Source organism: Octopus bimaculoides, chromosome 16, assembly GCF_001194135.2.
Source record: "Octopus bimaculoides isolate UCB-OBI-ISO-001 chromosome 16, ASM119413v2, whole genome shotgun sequence".
Lineage (NCBI taxonomy): Eukaryota > Metazoa > Mollusca > Cephalopoda > Octopoda > Octopodidae > Octopus > Octopus bimaculoides.
The window spans coordinates 47,636,688-47,646,453 of NC_068996.1; the positions used below are offsets into that span (position 1 = coordinate 47,636,688).

The 9,766-nt window shown below is 36.0% G+C and overlaps 1 protein-coding gene across 1 annotated transcript in view; it reads right to left on the reverse strand.

The window, feature by feature from the left end:
- LOC106876825 (neuroendocrine convertase 2) overlaps window positions 1-9,766 on the reverse strand; it is a 304,096-nt gene that overhangs the window by 93,666 nt on the left and 200,664 nt on the right. The gene's annotated exons all lie outside the window — the stretch shown is intronic.

A 9,766-nucleotide genomic window follows, 5' to 3' on the forward strand; every position in this document is an offset into this window, starting at 1 on the left:
CCCCCCCCCCCCCCAAAAAAAAAGACGAAGATAGGTGGTGTAGAAAACAAACAGATTAGTAACTATCTACCTACATATATATATGTAGGTAGATAGTTAGTTAGATAGATAAATAGATAGAAAGATAGATCATACACACACATGCTCACAGATATATATACATAATGTATTTATTGGAACTGTCATCATTTTAAATTTCTTTTTCTCCAGCTGACTTCATTTAGAAGAATTTATCAAATGGCAAGCTGCCATTTTTTCAATCTTCTTGTGTGAAGGCCATAATTATCAACTGAGATCTTTACAACTTAAGCTCACATTTGCTTCTACCGCTGTGCTTTCTACTGTAGTGCCCTCTTCATATGGGTAATGACACTTTTTCATCTACCAAGGAATGTCATTTACACATATCCAAAGTCTACAAGTGATGCTGTAATCTCACATATAAAATTAGCAATTACTTTTGCTAACCAAACTGCCTTATGGGGTGTTTTTCTTTATCATTTGTAATTGAAGAGCCAAGGCCTGGCCATATATTCTTTTACTCGTTTATACTTTTGTTTCGGTCATTTGACTGCAGCCATGCTGGAGCACTACCTTGAAGGGTTTTTAATCAAACAAATTAGCCCCAGGACTTTTTTAAGCCTAGTACTTATTCTATCGGTCTCTTTTGCCGAACCGCTAAGTGACAGGGACATAAGCACACCAGCATCGGTTGTCAAGCAACGTTGTGGGGACAAACACAGACACACACACACACACACACACACATACATACATACATACATACATACATACATACATACATACATACATACATACATACATACATACATACATACATACATACATACATACATACATACATACATACATACATACATACATACATATATATATATATATATATATATATATATATATATATATATACGACAGGCTTCTTTCAGTTTCCGTCTACCAAATCCACTCACAATACTTTGGTCAGTCCGAGGCTATAGTAGAAGACACTTTCCCAAGGTGCCATGCAGTAGGACTGAACCAGAACCATGTGGTTGGTAAGCAAGCTACTTACCACACAGCCACTCCTGCGCCTGTTAGTTTATTTATTTGTTTTGTTGAACTGCTAAGTTCACACCAACTTCAGTAGTCAAATGATGATGGTGGGTTCAAACACAGAGAAAAAGACACACACACACATAGATATATACATATATCTATATATAAATATATGATGGGCTTCTTTCAGTTTCCACTCACAAGGCTTTGGTTAGTTTGAGGCTATAATAGAAGACACTTGCCCAGGGTGCCATGCAGTGGGACTGAACCTGGAACCACGTGGTTGGGAAGCAAGCTTCTTACCACACAGCAATACCTGCACCTATATATTTATCTTCTGTCTTTTACTTGTTTCAGTCATTAGACTGTGGCCATGCTGGGGTAGTGCTTTGAAAAAATGTTAATCAAATGAATCAACCTCAGAACTCTTTATTTTTTCTTAAAGCCTGATACTTATTCTACTGGTCTCTTTTATTGAACCACTAAGTTACAGGGTCAAAAACATACCAACATTGATTGACACAAAGATACACACACACACATTTAAGCCATATGCTCATATTTTTTTCTAGAATTAATAACAGAAGTCTTTTGAATTATTTGAAGATCCACCCAATTACTCTGGAGTTGGAAAAACAGATTTGTCTTTAGATATTTCTGTTTATATATTTTTTTGGCAATAATCAATTGTATTATATTTGCATTGTATGGAAATGATGAATAGCCATTTGCATTGTCCCTTTGGGGATTAAAGGAAAGAAGTGTTGTGTGTCACTGTGGTGGTAGCAGGGGCCTCACTAATATAAACAAAGATTCTATCCAATTATTTTCAAATATAAAAAAGAAAAATCAGAAACTTTAGAACAATAAAAAAAACCCCAGAAAAACATGGAAAAAAGCTAAAAGATATACAGCTTCAAGCTAAACACTTACTATTGCACAATGGTGCCAAGAACAAAGGAATAATAATGATAACATTAATTTGAACCAAAAAAAAAAATTGAACATCGATGCCAATACAAACAACAGCAGCAGCAGCAACAACAACGGTATACCATTTTTTGCAGATGTTGTGAATCAAAAGGAGAAACTAGCCTTGAGCCAACTCAAGGAAAAACTGCAGGAATATATGTGCTGCAAAAATAAAAACAAAAAAGATTGAAGGTATTCTTTGCTCAAATTTTTATCCAGGAAATGGTAAAGGTATTCTTTGTTCAAAGTTTTAGCCAGGAAATGGTAAAGAGGAACATGAAAGACTTCTGTTTTTCAAACAATGTGGAAAGTTTCTATATGACATCATTGGAAACATTAGCAGGGGCCCTGGCCTATATATTACAGGTAGTTTTTCTCCCTTACATGAGGGAAATAATATAGAAATTTTGTGCCTAAAATCTGAGGGCTTGTAGAGTTGAAAACAGCATTAAGAATGAAAGGAATTAAATTTTCATTCCAGAATATGGATAAGCCGATGCAGGTGAGAGCTATTGACAGCTGAACCTTATTAATAAGTCAGGTGATATAATAATTATTATACAAAAAGGTATGGCTGAGTAATTTGTAGGCATCATTTCAGCTTCAGTCCTTTGATATGGCCCGAGGTTGACTTTGCTTTTCATCCTTTCGGGGTCACTAGGTATTCCATCTGCCTTTACATTCTGAGTTCAAATTCCGTCGAGGTCAACTTTGCCTTTCATCCTTTTTGGGGTCACTAAATTAAGTACCAGTTGTGTACTGGGGTCGATCTGATCGACTGGCTCCCTCCCAAAAAATTTTGGGCCTTGTGCCTAGAGTAGAAAAGAATCCTTTGATATGGCACTTGGGCAAATGTTTTCTAAAATAGCTTCAGGTGAACAAATGCTTCATGAATGAATTTGGTACATGAAAATTGCGCAAAAGCCAACCGTTATGTGTGGGCATTCATGCATGTCCATGTGTCTCTAACCACTTAACCCACAACTTAGTGGTTTGGCAACAGGAACCCAGAATATGTCGAAGAATAAGCACTACACTTAAAATAAGAGCAGATAATTTGGTTGATGAAGGCCTTCAGTCCAATGACTGTAACCAGTAAAAAAGCATAAAAACGACAGGAATATCGGATTGTCACCACTGTGATTTTCATCATTATTTTTTACATCAGTTTTGCCATATTCAATCTAAGCATTTCCCTATTTTTTGATTTGACTCATTAACCCTCTTAGATCTGGGTCCCTGTGTCAAACTTTATACTGCATATGGGCTCTTGAGTAAAACAAAAAAAAAAAAATAGTTGTATACACAGCTCAAGAGCAACAATTGCATGGAATCTAATGGACAGATTAACAAAATAATTCAGGAGAATCACAATAATAGGCCTTTCTCTCAACTACTGTATTTGTTAGGCAAACAAATGGACAGAATCGGCTGCATCTTCTTTTTGCTACGGCTGTTGTTCATTATAACTTTACCAGGAATCTAGCTCGATGGCATTTCACTTATTTCTGCCATAGTGGGAATATAGCACGACAGAGTTAACATCTCCCTCCTGGAGTCCTGTAGCCTGAAATCAGCCTTCACCTTCACTATTTCTTCCCACAACTTTTTTTTTTAGTCTTCCTCTTGGCTAGGTTCCTTCCACTTGAATCAATTTGGCCTTTTTCACTCAACTGCCATCCTTCATACATATCATATTGACAGCAATGACCATCAGTTAATATGCTATTTTACTGATTGTGAAGACTACATCAGCCAACAGGTAATTAAATTATTGGTATTATCTTAATCAAGACTAGACACTGAAGCTAAAAAACATTGACGATTGTGTCAAGAAGATATTCTAAGTGTCAACAAAGGAATTCTAAAGTATCTGGAAAGAAATTCTGAAGTGTGAAAAAAAAAAAAAATGAAATTTCTGTTGAATTTCTAATTTAAACAAATAAAAAGAAAGTAGCTTTCACAACATTTTTCAAATAAAGCAGAATATGCGTATATGTGGGTGGATATATATGTGTATGTGGTATGTATATGTGTGTGTATACATACATATATATATAAATATATATATGTATATATATATATATATATATATATATATATATATATATATATTTGTATTGCTATTATGTTAAACTTTCATACATTCAAATTTGGCCAAATGCATTTTCTCAATATTTATTAAGTGTTTATCCTGAAGCTCTGTATTTTTGGGTTCTTTTGGTCAAACTGTCGTATCTCCAGCTACACTTCAGATGCCAAGATACAAAAAATGTCAAAGTGTAGTACAACGGTTTTGCTATGGAATGGTGGAACTATTTTATCGTTTTCTGAAAAAGCAACATTTTGGACTTACGTGACTTTTGCATAATAGCAATAAAGAAGGAAGGATGGAAGGAAGGAAGGTAGATAGATAGATATATATATAGATAGATAGATAGATAGATATATAGATAGATAGATAGATAAATGGATGGATGGATAGATAGATGGATGGATAGATAGATAGACAGATAGAGAGATAGACAGACAGATAGACAGATAGATAATCATTGTTTAACGTCTGCCTTCCATGCTAGCATAGGTGAATCTATATGCATATGCATTTATATTATATAGATAGACAGATAGACAGACTAACAGATGTGTGTTATAAATATACACATATGCATAAAAGTATGTACATATTAAGAAACCATCAGTGAAAAGATACAAGCATTAAATATTTAGTCATAGAATTTCTCTGTAAATCATGCAATTCATTAAAAAAAGGGGAAAAGAAAGGAACAGATTTTATGATAAATGTTTCTTTAATTAAGAAACAAAAATTAAAAATTCTAAATTGTTTTGATAAAATGACTCTGTTGTTTCTATATCATTATATCTAGTAATTATTGATCATTTGCCTGGAATAATTTCAGAAACAACAACATTAATTTCTTCACTTATGATCCACATAGAATATATAGAAGAATCTAGCAGAACAATGATAGTGAATGTCTGAATCATGTAGAGACTGTTCAAATTTGAATTTAAAGAGGGAACAGAAATAAATAAATAAAGAAATTAACCTGAAAAGGCAGCAACAAAATATTTAAAAAAAAAAAAAAAATTGCGTTATTTCAGAATCTTGTTAAAAAAATAAAAAAAGCAATGAGTAAATAATCAAATTGTAAAAGGAAATCTATAATTATTGAAACATTAATAAGAATGACAATAAAAATGATAACAATGACAGGGATGATGGTGATGACGGCAGCGGAAAAAGTGATGATGACGATAGTAATGGTGGTGATGATGATGACAATCACAGGGTTGGTGGAAGTGGTGATGACGATGATGATGATGACAGTAGTAGTAGTAGTAGTAGTGATGATGTTAGTGGGGTGATGATGATGATTATAGTAGTGTTAGTGGTGCTGGAAATGATGATGATTATGATGATGGTTGTGATGATGACGATGGTGATGACAATAATAACAAACAACAATACTCATAATACAGTTGCCATGGAAATGAAAAGGTCAATTTATTTTCTCTCAAATGGCAAACAAGGTGATAATTTGTATATTGATAATGATGGTTGTTTTTTGTAAGTTTGCCCTTTTTTTTTTATTTGTTTCAGTCATTGGACTGTGGCCATGCTGGGGCATCACCTACAAGGTTTTTAGTAGAACAAACCAACCTCAGTATTTATTTTAAAGCCTGGTGCTTATTCCATCAGTCTCTTTTACCAAACTGCTAAGTTACAGTGATGTAAATAAATCAACAGCAGATGTCAAGCAGTGATGAGGGACGAGTCATTTGACTGTGGCCATGCTGGGGCACTGCCTTTAGTCGGGCAAATCGACCCCAGGACTTATTCTTTGGAAGCCTAGAACTTATTCTATCAGTCCCTTTTGCTGGACCACTAAGTTACCGAGACGTAAACACACCAGCATCAGTTGTCAAGTGATGGTGGAGGGACAAACACAGACAAATACTACACACATACATATATATATATACGACAGGCTTCTTTCAGTTTCCATCTACCAAATCTACTCACAAGACTTTGGTTGGCCCAAGGTTATAGCAGAGGACACTTGCCCAAGGTGCCATGCAGTGGGACGGAACCCGGAACCATGTGGTTGGTAAGCAAGCTACTTACCACACAGCCACTCCAGGCTTCTTTCAGTTTCCATCTACCAAATCCATTCATAAAGCTTTGGTCATCCTGAGATTTATAGCAGAAGACACTTGCCCAAAGTGTTACATGGTGAGACTGAACTCAAGACCACATGATTGGGAAACAAGATTCTTATCCACGCAGCCATGCCTGCATCTATATTTGATTTTATTTAAATTTTTTTCTACTAAATTTTGGAAAGTTTACTTCATAAAACATTCAAATTCCAAATTCTTTTGTCCCATTAACAAAAAGTATGGTACATTTAATTCTTACCAACATGAGTAAATGTAATTCTGAACATATTATACCCTTATACACATCTCAGTCATTTAACTACTGCCATGCTGGAGCACTGCCTTTAGTTGGAGAAATCAACCTCAGGACTTGTTCTTTGTAAGCCTAGTACTTATTCTATCAGTCTCTTTTGCTGAGCCGCTAGCATTGGTTGTCAAGCAATGTTGCTTGGGGGAGGGGTGACAAACACAGACATAAAGACACAGACACATAAATATATATACATATACACAATGGGCTTCTTTCAGTTTCCGTCTACCAAATCCACTCACAAGGATATAGCAGAATACTCTTGGCTAACACAGTGGGACTGAACCCGGAACCATGCATTTGGAAAGCAAGCTTCTTACCACACAGCTATGCCTGCACTTATATTAGCTTAATGAATTTTGCCTTTAATATCTTAAGATTTTATAAACTTCTCTTTTTTCTCCTTCTTCTTCTCTAGATATTATTTGAAAAATGGAGATATAAGCACCCACCACATACACACATATAAATATTAATGCTCCAACATGGGCATAGCCCTTGGGCTAGAATTAGTGAAGGGAAAAATATATAAATATGATATGTAAAAATCATCATCATCATCATTTAGCATCCATCTGCCTTGCATGCATGGGAAGGATGGTTCACAGGAGCTGGCCAGGTAGAAAACTACCCTGGGCTACTGTGTCTGTTTTGGCAGGGTTTTTATGGCTGGATGCCCTTCCTAACATCACACACTCTGCAGAGTGGTAACATTTATACATATTAGATATAGATATTTATATGTATGAGTATAACATATAATAAATATTTATCTGCATATATACATCATCATCATTTTAACATCTACTTTTCCATGGAATTCAGATAGAATTTACCAAGACAGATTTTCTATGATTGATGCCCTTCCAGTGATGGACCGTTGCCCTAGAGTGAACATGTTTCCATGGAAGACTGGAAATGAGTGACACTGCTTGTATGATGCAGATGAGTGTCTATTACATAATTTCATCACTAGAAGGCACACACATACACTTATATAGTGGGGTACTCCAACAGGAGGCATAGGAATGGCTGTGTGATAAGTGGCTTGCTTACCAACCACATGGTTCCGGGTTCAGTCCCACAGCGTGGCACTTTGGGCAAGTGTCTTCTACTATAGCCTCGGCTGACCAAAGCCTTGAGAGTGGATTTGGTAGATGGAAACTGAAAGAAGCCCGTTGTATATATGTATATATATATATATGTGTGTGTGTGTGTGTGTGTGTGTGTGTGTGTTTGTCTGTTTGTCCCCCTCCCCAACATCACTCGACAACCGATGCTGGTGTGTTTACATCCCTGTAACTTAGCGGTTCGGCAAAAGAGAACGATAGAATAAGTAATAGGCTTACAAAGAATAAGTCCTGGGGTCGATTTGCTCAACTAAAGGTGGTGCTCCAGCATGGACACAGTCAAATGACTGAAACAAGTAAAAGAGTAAAAGAGTAATATGAATGGTTCTTTAACCCTCTAGCATTTAAACTGGCCATATCTACTCTGCTGGGTGGTTGGTATTAAGAAGGGTGTCCAGCTGTAAAAATCCTGCCAAAACAGATACAGAAGTTAGACTCTTGTCAAACCGTCCAACCCATGCCAGCATGGAAAGAGGACGTTAAATGATGATGAGGATGATGATACGCAGCCCAGATATTCTACATGTTTTATGCTTAAGCTGACTGGATCAAAACTCTCACACTTAACCTACAATGTCCTTCTAAAAATAAACAGTCACCTCAATGAAATCTCAAAGCTAAAAAATTATTCATGATTTATTCAAAACAATTTGAATAGGCACAGGAGTGGCTGTGTGGTAAGTAGCTTGCTTACCAACCACATGGTTCCGGGTTCAGTCCTACTGCGTGGCACCTTGGGCAAATGTCTTCTACTATAGCCTCGGGCCGACCAAAGCCTTGTGAGCGGATTTGGTAGATGGAAACTGAAAGAAGCCCATCGTATATATGTATATATATCTATATATGTGTATGTGTTTGTGTGTCTGTGTTTGTCCCCCCACCATCGCTTAACAACTGATGCTGGTGTGTTTAAGTGCCCGTAACTTAGCGGTTTGGCAAAAAGAGACTGATAGAATAAGTACTAGGCTTACAAAGAATAAGTCCTGGGGTCGATTTGCTCGACTAAAGGTGGTGCTCCAGCATGGCCACAGTCAAATGACTGAAGCAAGTAAAAGAGCAAAAGAGATAAGCATTATGTTTGAGAGGATAATTTGAATGCCAAAGAGTTAAACCAACCATATCCAATCCGAATATTCTACTTGTTTTATGTTCAGGCTGATCAAATCTGACCTCATACACCTGCCCTACAATGTCATTCCAAAAATAAAACTGTTATTTCAATGAAGCTATGAGATAATCCATGATTTATTCAAAACTATGGAAATAAACAGGCATTATATTTGACAGAGTAATCTGACTGCTAAATGGTTAGTTGAACAAACTGAATAACAAATGGGTTTTCTAAAGACAATTAAATTTGCATAATGAGATGGAACTTTTTCAACATATACTGTGCAGACTTCATATGCATATAAGCTACAAAGAGGCCATTCGTTTAGCTGCTGAAATTTCAATGGAAAGACAGCCATGAATAGACAATGCATACATACAAGCGCTGTGTGTGGTGGAGGACTACACCAACATATCCTTCTCAAGGTTCATATTGGTGTTAATAATCCTTTCTATTATAAGCACAAGGCCTGAAATTTGGAGGAGGGGGAATAGTTTATTACATCGACCCCAGTACTCAAATGGTACTTATCTTAACAGTCCCAAAAGGATGAAAGGCAAAGTCGACCTCGGCGGTATTTGAACTCAGAATGTTAAGGTGAACGAAACGCCACTAAGCATTTCACTTGGCATACTAACAATTCTGCCAGCTGACCACCTTAATAATAATTTCAAATTTTGGCTCAAGGCTGGTAATTTGAGGGGTGGGGCAAAGTCAATTGCATTGACTGCAGTACTTAACTGGTACTTTATCGACAACAAAAGGATGAAAGGCGGCAGCATAATAATAATAATAATAATAATAATAATAATAATAATAATAATAATAATAATGATGATGATGATTTCATTTGTTTGCCATAAGGGCGAAGGATGAGGAGGACAATACAAGGACAGACATAAAGTGTAGGGGTTTACATATAATGAAATGATAACAAAAAAAGGAAAGAAAGAATAATAATGATTTCTTTGACCACAATGGGTTTAAATTAATGATGATGAC